Source organism: Plectrocnemia conspersa, unplaced genomic scaffold (assembly GCF_051122295.1).
Source record: "Plectrocnemia conspersa isolate PC_06_02 unplaced genomic scaffold, ASM5112229v1 ptg000003l, whole genome shotgun sequence".
In the NCBI taxonomy this organism is placed as follows: domain Eukaryota; kingdom Metazoa; phylum Arthropoda; class Insecta; order Trichoptera; family Polycentropodidae; genus Plectrocnemia; species Plectrocnemia conspersa.
The window spans coordinates 23,859,673-23,880,819 of NW_028277167.1; the positions used below are offsets into that span (position 1 = coordinate 23,859,673).

The following is a 21,147-nucleotide window of genomic DNA, read 5'->3' on the forward strand; positions in this document are numbered from 1 at the left end:
ACCAAACAAATAGATGGGTTTGTTCCACAATTCAGTATCCAATTTATGGGTTACTTAATCAAGTCACAAAAAAATCCGACATAGCTTGATATAATACATATGTAAAGTAAAATATATTCAAACATATGGTAAATATATTTATTTATTTTGAATACAAATATTTTCATTAATCATTTATTAAAAAAATATTACTAAGAAGCGATTTTAACTCATTTTAATATTTGCTTATTTTTATATTTACAAATTTTCTTTTCGACGTTTCGCCGAAAATGTCTTTCAGCATAATCGACACATTTCGAAAAAAATGGTTTCTTTTATTAAAAAACACGATTTAAACAAATTAAGTGTGCACTGGAATTGTTCAATCTATTTATAATTTTAACGCGACTATTTTATAATTGTTGTAAAAAATTTAAATTAACAGATTAAATTCATATTGTAGTTTGTTGCTTTTAAAATTATTTTGTAAAAGGCCGGATCGTATTTATTTTTGACTCGAATTAAACTATGCTTGAAAAGAAAATAAGAAACTTTAATATATGAGTACTGTTTTTCCTTGTAGTTTTAAATTAAATTCGTTTAGAAATCCAATGATATTTGCAACAAAGGCATATTTACAAATCCATTTAATATTCGATAATAATAGCTGAGGGTGGGTTTTTCGTTGAGAAAAATTGAGAGTTAAAAAATTTCTACAATACTTTACCATCGAACTACTGTATGGTAGTGCAGGATATTTGGCCTTTATTTCTGATACAAAAAGCCATAGCAATGACGACGGGTAAGTTCACGAGAGCGAATAAAGTTCACCGCTGACACGACTGTTCCAATAAACCATGATTGATTAAGATGTTTTCTACCTGCTACAATGAATATTCTCTGATGAGTTTTTGAACACCTGGCATTTGCACAGTTCCTGTTCCGCATGTATTTTTACCACCATCGTTTATGAATTTCACTTTATAATATACTTTACTAATGTTTTCTCAGCTACATTAAACATATTTTTGTTTGTAGTTATTCCATGTAGACTATTCATAGAAGCGAATTCACTTAAAATATTGCATTGACTCCTCGAATAAAAATAGCTAGTTACTATTATTATTTTTACCTAAACTTTTAATTATTCAAAATATTCGTTATTTTGCAAAGTGCACTTGTTATAATTTAACATTGGGCCCCTTGGAAAAATCTGAATTTTGTAAAGGTGCCGAGATTCGAAAAAGTTTAGTATACAGTATTGTTTTTTTTAACATAGGTTAAAATTAAGATTTTTTTATTTAGTTGAATTTTCTTCTCGGCGTTTCGCCAAAAACGTTATTCGGCATGCTCGTGAGATTAACTTAGGCTTACTTTATTTATTATTGATTTTGTTCATTCAATGTTCAAGGCGCATTAGCATAAAGTTGTAAAACTTTTTCAATCTTTCATGGATTTTACTATATTTAATCAGTATTTAATAATAATAATAAAACATTGGTTACGTGCGTAAATCAGTCTGTAAATGTTTTAATAATTATAAATTATTATTACAGCTTACAATTACTATGCGCCACCTACCTTTATTTTTTCAAATTATTCATCCGCGAGATTAAAAAAAATAAAGGAAACCTAATCTGCGATGATCGATTGTAATTATATTCATATTCATATTAATGTGAGATTTGAACACTGATCCTTCAGGTATTATTCATCGATTTATACCATTGTTTTATATTAATAAAATAAATAAATATGTTGAAAGAATGATAGGAAATTGTTTCTAAAGTTTCTTTAATTTGTAATTCTGTGTTCTTAAATTTGTAATTATAAACTATTTTAATTTGTAGTTATTTATATATTGCATATCTAAAGTGTGTACTCTACCTTTCCTGAAAGTATCAATTACACACCATAGTTTTTTGGGTCTGCCTGTTTATACAATATTTCACGTACCTCCCACTTTACTTTTAATAATCGCCAGTTGAGAATCGTTGCTCTATTTATTATAGCTAATGTAGTCGATTTGGTTTCTATTTACATCGTTTTACCTTTGGGGGTTGTTTCTATTAGTCAGGTGAGTACGTATTGGTTTGACCCGAATGAAATGCAATTTAAAACCCGGTTTGTTGCGCAAATACAGTTTTGACGTCGATTGAGTCTCGGGAGGTCGATCGGAGAATTCTATGAATTTGTTGTAGGTATTTGTCGATGCATTTTGTCTGGTTTAATCTACGAATTTAAATGTTGACGAATCGATCGAAGAGCCATGTATTTTTTAGTAATTCAAAAGAGGTGCTGAAGGCATTGTTTTTATGCAATTATTTTCGCCCGTTCCTTAATTGTTTTTATTTCTATTGGCCGTTGTTGTCGTTATATTATGCTATTGCGTATTTAGCATATTTGCGTTCTACAAGACGGGAGACTGGTATAAAAAATATGATCAATGAAACTCGTTTTTATGATGGATTAAAGCTATTTTTCACCCGCAATTACATCGATTCAGAAACGCTGACATTACGTATTCAAACGTTTCGGCGTCGTCCGTGCCGCAATTTCCATCCATTCCGGAGATGTTCGCGGTCAATGCGCTGGAAGGTCCGACCCGGGGCCCGGTCGTTTATTACGGGCCAATAACGTTTACCGCGGTCGTTCGGGAGCGAGCCTCCTCTCTATTACGGCCACTTTTCATGCGATACTATTATGTGGCCCGCGCTCGGCCAAACTGCCCTCTTTAGCTCTCCGCTGGCTCCGTTCGCCGAGTCCCCTCGGAAAGATCGGTGGCGAGCGTTTGACCGTTTTTCTCCCTCGACTCGCCACTTTTTACCCCGCGACGAGAGATCTATCGATTCGGCCGTTCGAATTCATTACTCGGCGGCGCGTCCATAAATCGTGCGGCCCGTTCGATATCTCTCGACTTTTACCATACGACATGAATATTTCATATTCGTTGCTGTTTTTTTTTATCCTCTTTTATATTTCACCAACATATCATATTTTTCTTAACATGTTCATTCCGCGATCGATAGATACATATGGCAATATATCACAACCGAGGGCGATAAGCGACGCGCGCTCGTAAATCAAACACGAATCTCAGATATATCGCTAATAAACTTGCTCATATTTGTCATGTCATCAAACTGATTCTTCTCGTATATAACATTTTTTTGATAGTGCTCGTTCGCCACGCTCGGATAAACGTACGTTCTTATTAAATTATGGCTCATCATCCCTTTTTTCCATTACGGTGCTTTACGACCGTCGTGCAGCGGGCGAGCGCGCTGTTTATCTCGTTATTTTCGTTATATTATGTGTGTATTATGAAATGGCCGAGCAAAAGCCCCTTAACGATATAATCGGGAGCTTTGCGGAAGCTTCGCTGTTTAAGCTCCGGGCGGAAAGAAAAGCTTTTCCGGCCGCACGTATTCGCCTTTCGTCGGCGAGAACATAATAATTTGCCAGTAGATGTATTTTCTATAATATAAATATATAATATCTATGCTGCTTAGCGTTTAACAAAACTACCTCACACATTCTGCAACTATATAGATAAAAAACATCTCCATTCAAAATAAAAGTTTATTGTTATGTAATTATATTTAAAAAAAAAAACATTTTCACCCTCCCTTGAGAATGTGTGATATCCGAGCAGATTTTCTTTGTTTAGCGTCTGACGCTCAGAACACGAGATCCTTATAAATTTTAATAATTTGCCCGACGTACGTGGAATACGTACGTATGTAGCCAGAATAAGAATGCTTTATTCGGAAACGGCGTGTGTGTGAAATAATAATAAGTGGGTTCATCTCGCTCAAGGCACAGATTTATTTAGTATTAGACGATGTTTTTTACGTCTTATAATTTCAAATGAATTTTATTTATGTTATATTATGTTTATAGATGCTCAAATTTTATTTATTTAAAATGCGTGTAAGATGTATGATAATATTTATTATATAATACATACATATAACTGATTTACTGTATGATACGTAAATTAATTATCATTTATTAAAATTAGGTTATTTTAAAATCATAACAGTTTTAAATGAATACGTCTGTTCGATGAATATCGAGAAGATCTCTTGGATATTCAGATGATTGTTTTAACTGCTCTTAATTGAACGGTTGAAAAGCGGTCAGCTGAATTCTCGTTGTTCCAAATCATGAGCGAAGTGGTAGTTATGTGTCAAGTTGTGTCGGACGGAAGTGATTAAGAGCGACAATAGCTTAAAATAATTTGGAGAACGTCTCTTCCAGTCCTCTGCCAAACCTCTATAATTTGGTATGTGGAACCAGAGGCGTTGTCTATCATATATTATTTTACTGCGTAATTGCGTGACACATTTGCCACTGACCTTTTATTTAGTGCACTTTTTCATGTAAATGAATTGATGCGAAAAAGTTTTGCTTCTTTTAAGAAAAACGGGGGTCACAAATAAATCGATTAGTTTTATGAGATATTTTAGGATATGTTCTACGACTTATTTCGCCGCAATGATTACGGGTGATCACGACAATATATTAATACAAAAATGGCGAGGGTAACTGCATTAATGCGGCAAGTCGCGTGTTCTATCCTCTCGTATTATAAGTTGCTGCTTTAGATATTGACTATTATATTTTCAAAATACTATTAATTCCAGATTAGAATGTTCAAAATATCTCATATGCATAATTTAGGATAATTCGACTATACTCTATTTGCATTAATACAGTCAGTTTAGGAGCTATCCATTTCATCATTATTGATAATTGCAACTTTGGGTTTGAGTTTCTTAAAACAAATTTAAAGCAAACAATTAAGTTCACAAATGAACACCCAATCAAAGCCTACATTGATGAGTAGGAAGCATTATTTATTTCTAAATAAAATATTTTCAATGTCTTCCTTGAACAAAAAATGCTGAAATGACATTTTTTAGCTTCCCTCAGTAATTTATCCTCCTCAAACAAAAATAAAATTTTCGAAATTACTTTTTTTAGCTCCCGCAACAATCCTCCTTGATCCTCCTCAAACAAAAATTTTCTTTATGGCTTTTTCATTTTAGTGTCTTTTTGAGATTTTCAAAATCTGGGTACCTTAGTATTACATATATTTCAAATAAATGCTGGCTAATATTATATTATTATTTGTATAAATTTCCAAAATTCCCATTTTGACCATCACTAGTTTTCAATATCCCTAAACTTTCTAGGGCAGGTGTTCTTTATTAATTTCACATATTTAACTTAGCTCTTAGCTATTCGTTGATACATTTTTTTTGCGTTTAGTTTAAGAACTGTACTGGTCCTTCCATTGCGAAAATGCCGCCCCCAAGTATGTGTCGCCCGGGGCATTCTCACCTGCCCACCAGCTTCGTCACTGAGCTAGACGAAAATAGGGTGATTAAAAACGTCAATCGAATACCAATTTAGTTCTTGAAGCAGTTTGACACAGATAATTTTTTGTTATCGATAATATTGATTCCACGCTATTGTTTTTTTTTTGTTTACGCTTTAGCGCGGTGATACTTTCAGTACTTTATTTACTTATGTTGACTTTCGTTTTTCAATTTATTTTAACCAGTTTTAACACAACGACTTTGTGCTTTTGTTGAAACTGTAGAGAAAATTCGAGTCACCTCTTGTATACAATTGACAAAATCTGTGACATAGTACATACATACGTCAAAATTGAATAATATTTGAATTAACATTCTACTATTACTATCCCTAAATGTCTGAAGATTTTTGTATGTCAGTATCTTCAATAAGCTAATTTTGGGTCGAAAGAGATCGCGAAAGAATTATCAATATCTTTATTTTAACTGTGCATGTTATTGGTGAACTCAAAATAATATATTGCAGTGCTTACTTTCCAATTTTCAAAACTTAAAACTTAAAGCAGTTAAAAAATTGAAAAATGACATTTCATGTTCTCTTCAGTTTTTAATGCGAAGCCGCTCTGGATGGAAGCCACGGGCGAAATTTCATCAAATCCTATATAAAATCCAATCTCATCTCAAACGTCAACCGGCTTTGACGTATTAATAAAAAATCGGTTTATATAACGGCAACGTCGGTTGTGAAATTTAATTTCATCCCATCGTTTGCGGAATGTTGGCAAAATGACGAAGCTGATTTTCCTCGGAAAATCCAACGGGGAAATTCGCCGCAGCCTTGCAGCGGCTAATAATCGGTTTATTGCCCAATGCACTACGGGCAATTTTCCAGTCCGGAAAGCTGCGAATTCGGCTGCTCGGAAACGACCACGATCGCTATTATCGCCGTTGTCGTCGCAGATACACGCGAATATTTCACGGGCGTGAGCGCGCCATGTGTAGTTAGTACGTACTCGCGGCGAGCACGTTTATTATGCCATTATGGTAATGGCCGCGGCGAGATTATACGGCCCACCTCTCCGCGTTGTGTATTTACACGTCGTTTACTATTTATTGAATTACGGAGAAAAACAATTTGCGAAAAGCGACGACCGTAAAATTGTTGTGAGATTTTTTTCTTCGCTTTTGCGGCCATAACTCAAACGAATCTTGATATAATATGTATTATTCTCGAATGGCATATTTGCAGAAATAAAAACACGAGGCGCGCCTGATTCACCGACTGACTGACTCGGAATTAATCGTGTTTTTGTTCGGCCCGGAGAGAATTTTTCGAATCGCTGATTATAATATGGATAACATTGAATCGAGTCTGTTTTTGCGTTTATGAATTTATGATTTTAACGACTGGGATTGGGGGTGATCCAAAGTTAAATTACTTACTAGATCTAGACCGAACCAAAATTTTGCTTCACACTAGTATTAATCTATACTATATTTGCGTTAACACAGTCAGTATGAGAGCTACCCGTTTCATCATTATTCATTATCATTATTTTTTGTACAAATTTATAAAAAAAAATCCTATAAATGTGTTCAAAAAATAAATCGGAGTAATAGATAAGTATATCTAATAGGGGCGTAAACCCAAACTTGCCATCTCTTTCTAATTTATGAATAATGATGAAATAGATAGCTCTCGAACTGACTGTGTTAACGCAAATAGAGTGTAGTCAATATCTTTCGTCAATATTTGAAAATAGGAAAGAGATATCACTATTTGGATTACAACCTTATTAGTTATCAGAATATATTAAATTGCTATTCTCTAGTATGAAAAAGCTATAGGGTAGAAATCATATACTGAGTATACTTTCTTAAACTGTTTGAATTTAAATTTTACTTTATGACGTTATTACAGCGCGAGCACATGTGCAAGCGCTTGCTCTGATGCAGCGTGTTACTTTTTTCTCTATTTTGCAAATGTATGTATCCAGAGCTTTTTGTAATGTAACGCGGTGGAACGGCGCTCCGGCACCTTTTTTACGAATTTTTTTATGTTTCAAAAGCAATTGTTACTAAATGCGTGTGCGTAGCAATTAACAATCTGCCAAACATTTTATTTCTTTATTTTTAATGTAACGTCATTATTTTCATTTAAGTGTAAATATTTAACTCCAAGTTTAAAAACGAAAGAAAATTCCAGTGACTTCTCAACCGCCGGTCCCACCAAAAAAATCTAAAACAATAACAGAAATGACAACAGAAAATATGGAAATATTGGTACAAGTTGATGTTTCTGAATCATCTCTAGTTGATTTCATTAAAATTCATAGTATGTATTTCATTAAATGACATGCATTTTCTGACCAAATTCAAAGGGGGAGCCAAGTGCCCATTTTGTCCGCTCAACCCCCCCCCCCCCCCCCAGATGATTGAAATCTATTTTAAATGTGCTGCAGTTGTTGTACTTTTGACAATACGATTTTTTTTTAAAAATGATTCTATTCATTCGAAACCATTTTATTCTACTTTGAAAAGGAGTCAATATAAAAAATAATGCTAGATAGAAAAATGTTTAGTTTGCACTTTAGGCTCGCATATTTGACTAAAGATATTGCTGTTCAGTTGAACTTTTATTTAATTTTTTACATTTAATCTTTAGTTGTATATTTGTATTTGTAACCTTAGAATTGCCATGTCTAAAGTAAATAAAAAATATGATTTTGTGGCATAGGAAAAACTGATTTAAATTTCATTTAAATGATATTTAAATATAATTTTCTTTAGTAATAACTTCGATTTTTTGTTAAAAAGCCATGTGATATATATTTCAGGTTCTAGCACCAAAATCCGTTCTCTCATATTGTCCTATTAAAAGGATGCTGGATGGTAGATTATTTATTATTATTCCTCAGCAAATGCGAATTGATATTCTCAAGAGATTGTGAAACTAAAATATAGGTCCCAGATAATTCTCGGAACAGCGATTCCTCAATCGCAACTAGCGAGATAAACTCGTCACGTACGAATAAATTCGCTATCATCATCACGGAGTCGCCATGCATAATTCATGCCGTTTATGGGCGCGCATACGTCCGTAGCGCATCGCGCATATCAATCGATACATCGATACATTCCGCGAATGCTTCTTTTTCTTTGCTCACACACCGCAGCCCACAATCCCGGGCTATGTTTGTTTGCTTATATTTTTTTTTCACTCACTCACTCTCCCGCAGCCCACTTTCGCTAATGCGTCGTAATGCTCGTAATCGAAAACCTACGCCCCGGTGATTTGTTACCTCGATACGTTGCAATTACGGCCGCCGCGCCGCCGGGAGCCCGAGAGCCTTTCGTGCTACTAGCGCGTCGTGCCCGGCCCGTCCGGCACGACGTGTCGTGACTCGGCGAATGAGCTGGCCCTCTCGCTCGTTTAAATGTAATTATTGTGATTTGTGCGAGAAGGGGCGTGTGTATGTGTGAATGTGTGTGCGCGGAACTTCCGATAGATTTTCCATTATAAAAAATACATAAATAACGAAAGGGCTACTGTTAAATTAATTTAATTGATTAAATATGTTGTGTTAAAAAGCAGTCGTAGCTTCCGCTAATCGCCAAATCGTGATAAAATAATTTAAAAAATTTGGTTGGCTTTGGATGTAAAACAAGTAGGGATGAATTCAAATCATTATAAATAAATTATGACAAATTTAACCAAGTGGGTTTTATTCAACTTTGCTTTAGTTCAAAATCGGTCTACTTTGTTGAAATAGTATATCAAATAAGCGTAGATGAACGAAATCAAAATATAGCTGTACAAAAAAGTTTCTTCCTCGTCTTCCGCTCTTATACGATAAACGTAGCAAAACGAAGATTCTCGTCTCTCGCATAGTGTTAAAACACTCGCTGTTCATGTAAACAACATGTAGCAATCAGTGGCGTGCCGTCCATACATGCGGTAGATTCAAAACGTCACCAGCATGCACGGTTGATGGCGAGCGACTTAGCCGTTACACGTGATTGTGTTTATAGTCGATCAACCGTGCATGCTGGTGACGTTTTGAATCTACTTTCAAGTTTAACAAATTTCAAGACAGCTGATTATGAAGCTCTAAACCGGGACAGTTAAAAAAAGTCACCTTGGATTTTTTTGTCTAATGTGAGATGCTGGAGAATTTAAAAAAACAAAAATGTTATTTTGGATTTTTTTCATTTTGGGGCGCTAATGGAGCTAAAAAATATCATCTTGGAAATTTTGGGAAACCGGGACTTTTTTATGAATAAACTTTAATTTTTTTAAAATTGTAAACATGACGGTTATTTTGTGAAGCATACACAATATTTTGCCTTACTCTATATTCCATTATTTTTTCGCCAAACGTGTCAAATACTGCCACAGGAAATTTTTCCTTTAGAAACTGTACTATATTTTTCTTATTATTCAAAATTATAACCTACAAATTAGCCATGTACGGGATAACAACATATAATTTAAAGAAACAATATAAAAAATAATATAAAATATTATTTAAAAGCCACTTTTCTCTATTTGTGATTTACCTCTAAATTTTATTTCTATTACTTATTACTCTAATCTACGAAAACAATTGTAGGTTATTTTTTGTGCCAGTGCTGCTATAGATTCTTATAACTGTATTACCAATTGCAATATTTCAGCAAGTACCACTAACCGCAGAGCAATTAAAGTCGGGTACCCCAAATGGGGATCATGGCAGGTAAAGGGTTAAACACTTAAAACCAATACTTAGTAGCTAAGAGTAGCTAATTTCGCCTCAGCTTTAAGTGTTATTGATAATTTAAACTATATATATATATCTATATATATATATATATACCTAAACACTATTATTGGAGTTTTGACTTATTTAAGAACATAGCCAGAAAAATGCATTTAATGAAATTATATGAATGATAATGAAATCTAAATATATCTGAAAAAATCATGCGTGACGTAATTTTTTTTGTCGATTCTTTAGGATAATTTTTTCATAAATGCTCGATGTTTCATAATAACTACGAGGGGAATTGTATCCACAAGATCCAAATTATATTCCAAATATAGTTTATTTATATAAATACATCATAGTCGATAAAACTGCATTGATATTTTCGTGAATTTAAAGTTCCTTTAAGTTAACAATCTACTTAAAATATGTATGTTATACTAGCGGCCGGCGTAAAAATTAATAATACGATTAGCACTGATAGGCAAAAATAGTTTGTCGTCAACTGTTTTATGTCTGATTTATACGACAATGGCTATTTTATGTATAAAGTCATAAACGATCGCCTTAAACGTCGCCCAGGTTAGTCACATATAAACATACACAGAGACAAGATTGAAAAAGATTAGAAAAATGTTTTTTTATTATCATCTAGATTGTTATACATATTATTAATCTTAGAAATCGTGCGGTGATTTTTATTTATTATAAATTTCAACGGTTATGTTTACGCCAGTCAAAATGACAAACTCTATTTTGAACTGTATTATATAGTTTCATTGTATTATATTTATGATTCATGATACAATTTATAAAAAAAACGGTTATTTTATGAGCGGTATTCGGTAGCATGTTTAAAATATTGGTTGCTATAAAACATGTGCTCTCATGATTGATGGCTTTATGTATTTTTTTCACATTTATGTAATATTACACTTTGAATAACATTAACGACACGCTTTTCGTTCTCTTTCCAGGTAAGTGATTTTGTCGTTTTTCTTCAAAATTCTTCATCGCCACCACAACCACCACCCCCACGGCAATCCGGAGAAGCCGATCCTTTACGGGGAACGCTCGCCCGAGTAAGTGACTACTAAGGTTAGCCTTATTGGCTGTTTCCGAACACGAGAGGAAAATATCGCCGGAAAGTAAGTGGGTGGGATGTCGGCGGGCCGCATACATACGTCTCGAGCCCCCATTGGGAAATCGATTAAGCCTGAACATACGCGCTGACAGGCGGCTGCCTTTGCTTCGTGTATTCCATTCACTACGTCTTCTTTCCGTGTTGTTCTGACGCGAATGAAACTCGCTGATTTTATTTATCTATTAATTTATTAGAAAAGGAGGTGCGTTTGAGCTTTCGTCACCGCCGCTAAACACTTTACGATGCCATAAATGCGCACTGAAATATGGCTCTAATGTCATCGTTCGCCGATATTATCGTGTCGGCGTCGAGCGTTTTTATGGCAGCCTCTCTGACTTTATCGACGTTTTAACGGCGGCGAACGCCCCCATCGTGTGACCCCCGATGCGGCCCAGGACGAGTGGGAAATTAAACCGGCGAGGTGTAAATGTGTCGATTTTAAGTGATGCTATATAAAATTGCTTGACATACATCCTTACTTTGTTAGCTACTAACATGATACTACTATAAATCAGCATCGATGCGATTCATGAGCTTAAATTCAGTAGACTGCTCCCAACTTGCGGGCGGATTGAACTCGAGCTTTTCGTGAAATCAGCCTAATCACACAGGAATCGGTAACTTATTTTGCATAGCGCAATTCTACTTTAAAGTGACATTTTCTCAATGTTAAATTGACCGCTCTAATAATAGATTCGTTTTTGTATGCTATCTATCTTATAAGCATACCATTTTTTTAACAGCTAGAAATTTGGCAACGCTGTCACTAGTATGTTGAGCATATTCCGTAGACTTTGTTGGCACTTGTATGACGGTGCAGTCTTGTGCTGTATTTAGGTTCATCTTATATATGTATTTAGAAGTGGTCTTAATCTGCCCAAATAGGTAAACAGCACGCGCGGTTGTATAACGCTGATGCGACAGATGCTTGTCACAGATGACTAGCAGATAGTTTTATTATGCTTTTAACCTTTACTGGACAAAAACTTTTTTCTCATTGAATCCACTGCGGTTCAATTTATTTAATCACAAAAATTAAGCTTCTTACTTATTATTTATATATAATTTATTTAGGGTAAACACTACCCGTTCCAAATGTTAGGACCACTACCTAAAAAAACACCCAAGAATGCAACGACAAAAGAAATGTTCCGCTCTATCCTTGTAAATAGTATTTAGTTAATTGTTCACTATTGTAATTTACACAACACCAATGGTTCTCAACATATTTTTAAAACAACCATAATCACCCATTCTGGATCGTAGTAAACACTGAAACGGATAATGATATAATTAAAATATTATATATATTTTAATAATAATTGCCGGAGTATTGGAAAGTTTAGCTTTTGCTAATCACTAAACATGGGGACAATTTTTCTTTTTTTTATCACCAAATTATTCAAATTTTATTAATAATGTCAATACCTTGTAATACCGGTATTGGCTGTTTTGTCTCTCGGTAATACCGGTATTGAAAATTTCTGTATTATTGCAATCCCTATATATTATTTTAGTAATTGTCAATTTCAGGTAAAATGATTAGGAATTACTTAATCTTTTTACTGAATATATTGATAGAAGTATTTCTGAGTAACTAATAAAATAAAATACTGGAAATTTTATCATCAAATCATTTAAAATGGCTTCAGAAAATAAAAAATATATTAGGCGCGACATAGATGCCTTTAGTCTGCAATGGTAAAACCATTTTGGGCATGTCATACGTGCCTTTACTTCTAGGCCAAATTTTTGAAGAGCAAATAAAACTAGTGGCTTCCAGGATTTCCTTCAGAATCTACGGTAGTGTGTCACTTGTGTGGCTAAAATACAAAACAGCCGTATTTATTTAAATCTGACCAAACCGAAACGTCGTCCCGCTCCTTTACGGCCGCAGCGCGTTCCACAGGGGTCGTAAACGGGCCGGCATATATACTTACGTGCACACACCAGTCGAAAGGGTGTACTCGGCAATCTGCCGGCGGCCAGTAATAAAGAGCGATTAATGTAAAATTACCGCATTAACGAGGTCGCCGTAAAAGCGGGCACTTTATAGCGCGACCGTAAGTCTACTCCAGCCTCGTCGCCAATTTATAAGTAAAACTGCGCTCGCAAGTGTCGCCCGGCCGTTATATCATGATAATAATATTATTATCGGGGGCGTGTCGTAAACGTAATGCGATGACGATATCTATAAATGAGCAACCGAGTAAATAAACTGAGAGGGAGCCGTAAAGTCGGAGAGAACGTGACGTAACGTTTAGCGCGATCGACGGGAAATGTGCGAGCGCATCTTTGCGGAGTCAACTGGTCGGAAAAAGCGATAAAAGCTCTAGCACCACCTCATTCATTGCCATGTATGTTTTTCCGTTTGCTCGATTCTCAGTATAAAGGTACTTTATGAGGTTCTTCTTAGAAAAATATTCCAAAGCAAGCTCGCGTGAAAATTTTCGAGAACGCATTTTTTATTTGCAATATGTCAAGAAATGTTCTTTTTCACTGTAAGATTTAAAATTCCGTGTTGCCTTACATTCAAATTAATAAAACATCCCTATTTATCGTACACGCTTAAAAAATAATTATATCACGTCATATTGTTTTTCAAATGGAATAAAAAAATTCCCCAAGCCCCGAGGCGGTTCTATCGAGCGCCGAATACACAATGGACGGCTTTATCAACACGCTTTGCCTAATTAATGCGTTTTAAATGCGAAATAATAATAATAAAATGACGGGAGAGAGAAAAAGCTCGCTTTTGTTGACCGCATTTTTAATTTAAATTTTGATCTGTTTGAAAGATGTTCAGAGAGAATGAAATGTATACGCACCCTAATTCATAACATTCATTATTTATATACATAAATATTTATTCATGAACATGGCGCTTGAAAAACATTCATTAATCGAATTGGCCGTGATACGGATAAGTTAAATTATTACAAATCAACAATGAAATAACATGTGCTTTGTTTAGAAATGTATCACTTACGTCGTAAACGCTGAGCAAATAACGAGCAGGTAATCTAATAGTTGTTATAATAAGTAACAAAATATGTCAATAAATTTAATGGCCAGAATAAAAATCAAACCTCGGTCTGAATTTTATTAACAGCTTGGTCATACTTATATTATTCAGGGTTAGAATATATTAATAAATATATATGAAATAGTTGGAATTAAAATAGCATACGGTCAGAATAAATATATAGGAGAACCAGAATTAAAATATAAGATGATCATATGAATTAAAAAAAATATTATGACATGTATAATAAATATCAGAATTTATATTTAAAACGTAAAATATAAAAAACCGTATTTAAATTTTGTTGTAAACCAGCATATCATACCATTTTAAAAATTAAGGTAGAATATCAGCAGCCGGTCTTTGCTCAGTATTTGCAAGAGGCTCATTAGTATCTAATCGGGCTTCAGTACACTGTGTCTAGACCCGACCTCCTACCTGGAGTGTCGCGAGTGTCATCCGCAAAACATAAAATTAGCTTTCTATGTACCTAAATACAAACTTAATAAAACACTTATTATTTTACTCGCGATTAGCTTCGTATATACTCGTTTATATCATACCCGTTCTGGGAACGTTTCAGCTCTTAACAACTGCAGGGTGGTCTTTAGAGCGCTTTAACGCACCGCACGTCCGTCGTAATCAATGCGTTCCGCGCATTTGTTGCACTCCTATCGATACTCGTATGATTTACAATACATATACACACATTCAAATAAAATAAAAAGAGCGCACGAAAAAATAAATCGAATCGCTCTTTTTGTGTCGCCACACAATGCGACCAAAGCGCGCTTCGGTGGTGACTTGCACGTGAATAATTGATTTAATTTATATAGCCAATGGAGCGTTCGACTCGTTTGCGGACCCGCTGCCATACGAGTCGCGGTCGTAAAAAATGTTTACGTTTGTAAAATGCGTGTAGAGTTCGCGAAACCGTGGCAAAGTGTGGTTGTTTTAAATATATGACCATTCATATTAACTTGTCGATTATCTTATATAAGTGTTACAGTATAACAGACAGGTATTGGTTGGTTGTTGAGTGGTTATTGAATATTTAGAGCAGGAATGGAGAACCTCCGAGCTCATTTGGAATGGTCCGCCGTAGATAAGATCTACCAATTTATAATATTTCTTTATGTTTAAAAGTGAAATTTAATTATTGAATGATGTATTTTTTTATTTTCTTAAAATATAAACTCTTCTGCCAGTAAAAATTAACTCAGGTGTTTTCGGAGAATTTTTGTGTTCGTGCATGACAAACAAATGATTTGTAGTTCAGAATTTTTAATGGCCCGCGGATGATTTTATAAATATCAAAATGGCCCTTGGCACAAAAAAGGTTCCCCATCCTTGATTTGGGGTATAAAAAATCTGGCTCAGTAGATAATTCTAATATTCTGAAATCGATTTTCGAGAATTTGAAGAATATTAATATGAAACTATATTGCGGTGCGAGCGACAGCGAGACAGCTTCGCGCTTTGCAGAAAGATTTAATGACGGTCATCGTGTTTCGTACATTTTAGTTTATTATTATTATTGTTGGTTTTTTTCTAAATGAAAGAAGGTAATGTACAGTGACTGATTTTAGTTTTATGCAACTACTTTTTCCCTATTTTAAAATTATTAGTAAACTCTGATTGACTTTTAATATGTAACATCTTGAAATGGCGCTCCAAATTACCTTTCTTAAGTATTGCGAAGGAACCACCACATATTAAACAGCAATATTACTCTTCAACAATGTCGAAAAATAGGCTAAATCCCATTCCTCGTGAAAATTGTACGTTTGTAAAAGGACGCGCGCTAGACTATACATTCTACTCTGTACATAATAATATTGTTATTCTATCCTTCTTTTACCAATCACTGTGTACCGATCATCTGGACCGTGTCTATTTTAAAGCATGAACACATTTTGTGTATCCAAAAAGCGATGCAATTGGCTTACAAACATACTCATGCGATATGTATCAAACCAGCATTATAAAAGATGTGACACTTGATAACATAAGGGTGAGCTAGGAGACTGCTACATGGCCAAAATCACATCCGACAATAATACAACTCGACACTGCCATTCACTGCCTGATAGCGACGTCTACCTTTCTCTATATATGTGGTTATTTCTATATGTTAATGACTGTTACCAGCTTTTCCGGCATCTATTTGGCTGTAAATTCACATTTTTTCGATATATTGTGTCGTGATCGACTTGTTTAGGCCTACTCTACTCTATAATATAGCTAAATGCAGTATCGAACGAAAATATGGAAAGTAACCACTATCTGGAGAAGGTTCGTAAATATGGAAAAGAAAAAATTAAAACTATTGTTGAGATAGAAGGGAGTTTGTATTTTAAGTCAGTTGGCCGTTTCTATCAAAATTCTTCCTCAATCAATTAATTAGCGTCTTGATTTGTGATTAATCATTTATCGTGTTTCTAGAATGAGTACAGTATATATTGCAAATAGTTTTTTTTTATTTAATCATTAATTATATATACATATATGTATTTATACACTGTCGACAAGTTATGTCTTAGGCATATTTCGAATGCCCTTGCGTAAGCCTTAAAAAGTTCAACTGTCTCGGCACGTCGTATTACTACCTCAGCCAGTTTTTATATCTCAGTAATGTGAAATAAACACGTCATTTTATAGCCAGTTCGGGCGACAGTAGAACCCCGTGGATGAGAGTAATTCACGCCGGACATTCCTTTCCTCTCACATTTGTCTAGACGTAGAAAAAATAAACAATATAAAAATATTAAGTCGTACGTGTATAACTGTTGTACATGCATTGAGTAAACATGAACCTTTTCTGGCATAACTCTAGTAAGCTGTATTTAAAAAATATATTCCTTTTAGAGTGGCATAATGCATACTTGTGTGTAAGAATTGCCGGTCAGTTTGTATAGTGCTGCTGTGCACCACCCGCCGAATCAATTTCTCGCTGATCCTTTAATGCAGTTGCGGCGGCGCTAATAACGAACGATCGTATTAATTGGGCCAGCCGGTTGGGGAGGGCCAATCTTGGCTCGTTTAGTGGCCAAAGGGAGCGGAACAATGTCAATTACGCCGATTGGATAACCGCCGCCACCGTGCTCGGTCATTATGGGATTGCGCCCGCCCCGGTCGACCGCATTTTTAACGCCGTTTCATTTCCGAGATCGTTTCCGATAAACCAATTTGCTCCTTTTGGCGATCGTGTCGACGCGGGGGCGTTGGCGAATTATTTCGTAAACGGATTTTGTAATGCGATTGAAATCGTCTGTACAATACCGAACGACCTTACCGCCTACGCTTACCAGTTTAACCTTTATCCGAGGATATGAAAATATATTCCCTTCGAATGCTTCATTTCTCATGTTTTTATGTTGCTAAAATATAACGTACAGTTTTGTAGTTACATCACATGTTCAACTGCGCATTTTATAACACCATATGTTATTTGCGCGTTTTTACAGTTCTAGCATCTAACATCTAATAACAAATTGTTATATTAATTCATTAGGTATAATTTTAATTAATAAAGAGGACAATTTTTGTGCAAGAGACAATGTTTGTGCATTATTTTTGGACAGATTAGGTGCGAGCGAGCGGCAGCGAGCGAGCATTGGTCAGAACAGTGAACACTTTATGAATAACTCTGCAACAAATCCTTTTTCAAAGAATAAAATCACCTTGCGTAAATGCACAAACAGTTCGTTTTATGGAACAAAGTATTTATTCAATGCATAAACCTCTTAAAATTCCATGTTAAATAGCACCCATTAATAAATTACATATTATTATATTTATTATTGCATAAATGTGAGTATGTGTGTTTTTATGTGTGGGAAGCAATATTCTCTCATCGTAAAGTTGTTAAACGCCACTTTGCTCTGACATTCCCATAAACATCGTGTCTGCATATAGATACATTTATACAAAGTGCTCCTCTTTCGACTTTCGGCGTCGTTAAAATATTTTATTTTTATTTTTTCGCTTCCGCTTGCCACCCTCAGCGCGACGAATTAAATGTTTATATTGCCTAAAAGCTCCCTTTGACTGCTTGTTCTTTTTGTTTACAGAATCAGCATTTTTTTACCCATTTAGTCGCTCGTGTATGCTTTCATATTTATACGTAATATGTACATATTATAATATCGACTTAACTGTGGAGCTTTCGAACTAATCAATACTTTAATTCAAGATGCGTCTAGACGCCCGCCGCCGTAAAGAAAATATTGAAATATCAAATTAATTCGCGAAATTTGCGAGCGAAACATGAATAATTCATCCGTAGGTATCTAGCGGCGTCTTCTAGCGCCGCCGTAAAATATAATAACAAGCTTTCCGAGTAAGCCGAACGTAAAAATAAATTACAGACGCTCGTAAAATGTTAACGACTCGCGAATATTAAACTTTGCGAAATTTTCCCACTCAACGACGTCACAATTATCCATCTATCTACAACACAGCTTTGCGGGACGTTACGGGAAGCAAAAAAATCAAGTTTAAACTTTTTTATGCGACGTAAAGCTCCATTGTCGGGTTAGTTATATATATGATATATAGAAAGCGAGAGAGTTTAACACTAGTTTTATGATTTTGTGGTAACATAGAAATCTTTTTCTCTTGTTCGATAAACGCTGTAGTGCCACTTTAACCCGCGCCTGCGAAGGGTTAAATGTGTCGAATTTCCCTCAGGCGACATTTCTCCGATAAGTGGATTTCTTGCCCTGAGAATATCGCACACCCTTCATATTTTCCCTCATTTACTCAACAGCCGCGTCCCTCTCTGTCGCGTTCGCCGCAACCGCAGAGAAAAAGTGAGCCAATTGAAAAACGACGTCGCTCACAGGGACACTCGTGAAACATCCGTTGACACATTCATTTAGTCATCCCCGGGAAAGATGACATCCACAAGCCTCTTCGGATTTTCCTTCGCGCTCTCGAGTATCTCGATTTCCCCCCGCGTAATCCTTTTACTGTGACAACGCTGAGTGCGGATTGATTTCCTCCCCCCCATCGGCGTGTTTTTTCTTCGCCTTCTTCTTTTTCCACTTCCTCTCCGCTTTCATATTCAATACATTTTCCGGCTCGCTACCCCGCGCTGCCGTAATAGCTTCGCCTTCCGAGAACGACTCCCCGGGGGACCCACACTCGGCTCTCTCGGCATATTCATTTTCCGGCCTCTCCTCGTTGCCAAGATTACAACGGAGCTAATTATATTATAAACTCCGACGGTTATTATCTATTCATCCCGCGTTGATAAGTACGTAAGTGGATAGCACCCTCGGCTCGGCCGAGCCGCGGCATCTTTTCTCGCGTCTTTTACACGCTAATGGAAAACCTCAATCGAAACTTAACGTCCTCTGGGAAATTTAACTTTGTCGATATTGTCAAAAGAATTTTATTTATGCTCTTCAACCCGGGAGAGAGTTTTTCTTTTCGTTATTGAAATTGTTTTTTCATGCGATATTGTCGGATGCTGGGTACACAGCGGAGGCATGTTTAGGGAGGGAAAAAGAGACATTATATTTTATAATATATAATTTATGTTCAACCATCAGAATATATGTATTATTTTGTTCTTTATCAACATGCACTGAATCAAAAAAATCTCTTTTAAAAAATCTCTTTTCATTTTAAAATATGTACAACCTTGGCCACAATAAATGTGTTACTATATCTTAAAAAATCGTGAAAATATCTACTAAGGTTTTTTAAAGTGGCTGTTTTAAGCTTATTTTTAATATTCAGCAGGCCTACCCTCAACATTAATTACAGGCTGCAACGGAGACAATTTTCTCCATTCCATCTGAATTTTTTCTCGCAGCTCAGTTTTGAATTTGCAATTGTGTTGGGCAGCCTTTTCTTTTAATTTTCCTCATAAATAATTTAGGTCCGGTGACTAGGTCATTCTAAAAGCGTCAAACCCTTTGACGCAACCCCTGCTTTTTAGCAATGTATGGCACGGAGCGTTTTCTTGTTGGAATCGGATGGTGCTTGGAAATATTTTCTAATAGGAATCCATCCAAATATCACTATTCATACTACCCTCGCAAGTGTACATGTTTCCTATCCCTGCTGCTGCTATGCAACCCCAGACCATAACACTTCCGCCACAATATTTTACTTTGGGTACTAGATATTCTCAACTAGATATTGTTCTCCGACTCTTCGACGCACGTGTACTACACATACTTCCTAAAAACTTAAGTATGATTATTTAAATAAATATTGCTTTAAAAATTTTTGAATAAATCAATTTTTTATTTATTAAAATTACCTAAAAGTTGGATTCATTGGGACCAAATAAATTCCGCCCAATCTTCAGATGTCCAGTCTCAGTGTTTTTGGGCCCAATCTAATATTCGAGTTTTATTTATTTCTGAAAGCCATGGTTTGTGTCAAGAAACAGATTTTTTAAATTTACCTAAATTTTACAAAACATTTTATACACATGAAATCTTTTATGTCAAAAATATACTTATTTTTTTACAAATATATTAATTATATATACTATACATGCTATTGGTTTATAACCATTTTCATGTTTACAATTTGTTGAAACAATTATAATATAAAATAAAGCGTTGCTGGTTATAATTTAGGGAAATAATAATATAAACTTCGAATAGCTATAAATTTGTTTTAAGTACAAGGTAGAAAAATCAGCCTACTGCAGATTTGCGTAAGTCGTGTGGGTCGATTTTTCAGACCTCTGACATTAAAAGTGTAAAGCTAGGTTTGGCATAGTGACTTATTTTGATTGTAGGCTGTAATAATTTACAGACTTTAATTACAGTCTGGTGACTCACTACTGGTTGACTTTTACTCGGTTGCAACGCATTTTCAAAATTCGATACGTGTCCTCCCAGGTCACTTGAGACGATCAGCTATTTTTAAACAACCTACCCTACTGAGTAGTTTATTTAA

The 21,147-nt window shown here is 35.2% G+C and overlaps 1 protein-coding gene and 1 long non-coding RNA gene across 11 annotated transcripts in view; both read left to right on the plus strand.

The window, feature by feature from the left end:
• The window catches only part of tay (tay bridge kinase), a 310,160-nt gene that overhangs the window by 184,172 nt on the left and 104,841 nt on the right, over positions 1 to 21,147 (plus strand). The gene's annotated exons all lie outside the window — the stretch shown is intronic.
• LOC148237015 (uncharacterized) lies at positions 11,029 to 16,985 on the plus strand. The gene is made up of 2 exons (XR_015809165.1): positions 11,029 to 15,321; positions 15,367 to 16,985. It is a non-coding gene; the product is annotated as an uncharacterized LOC148237015 (long non-coding RNA).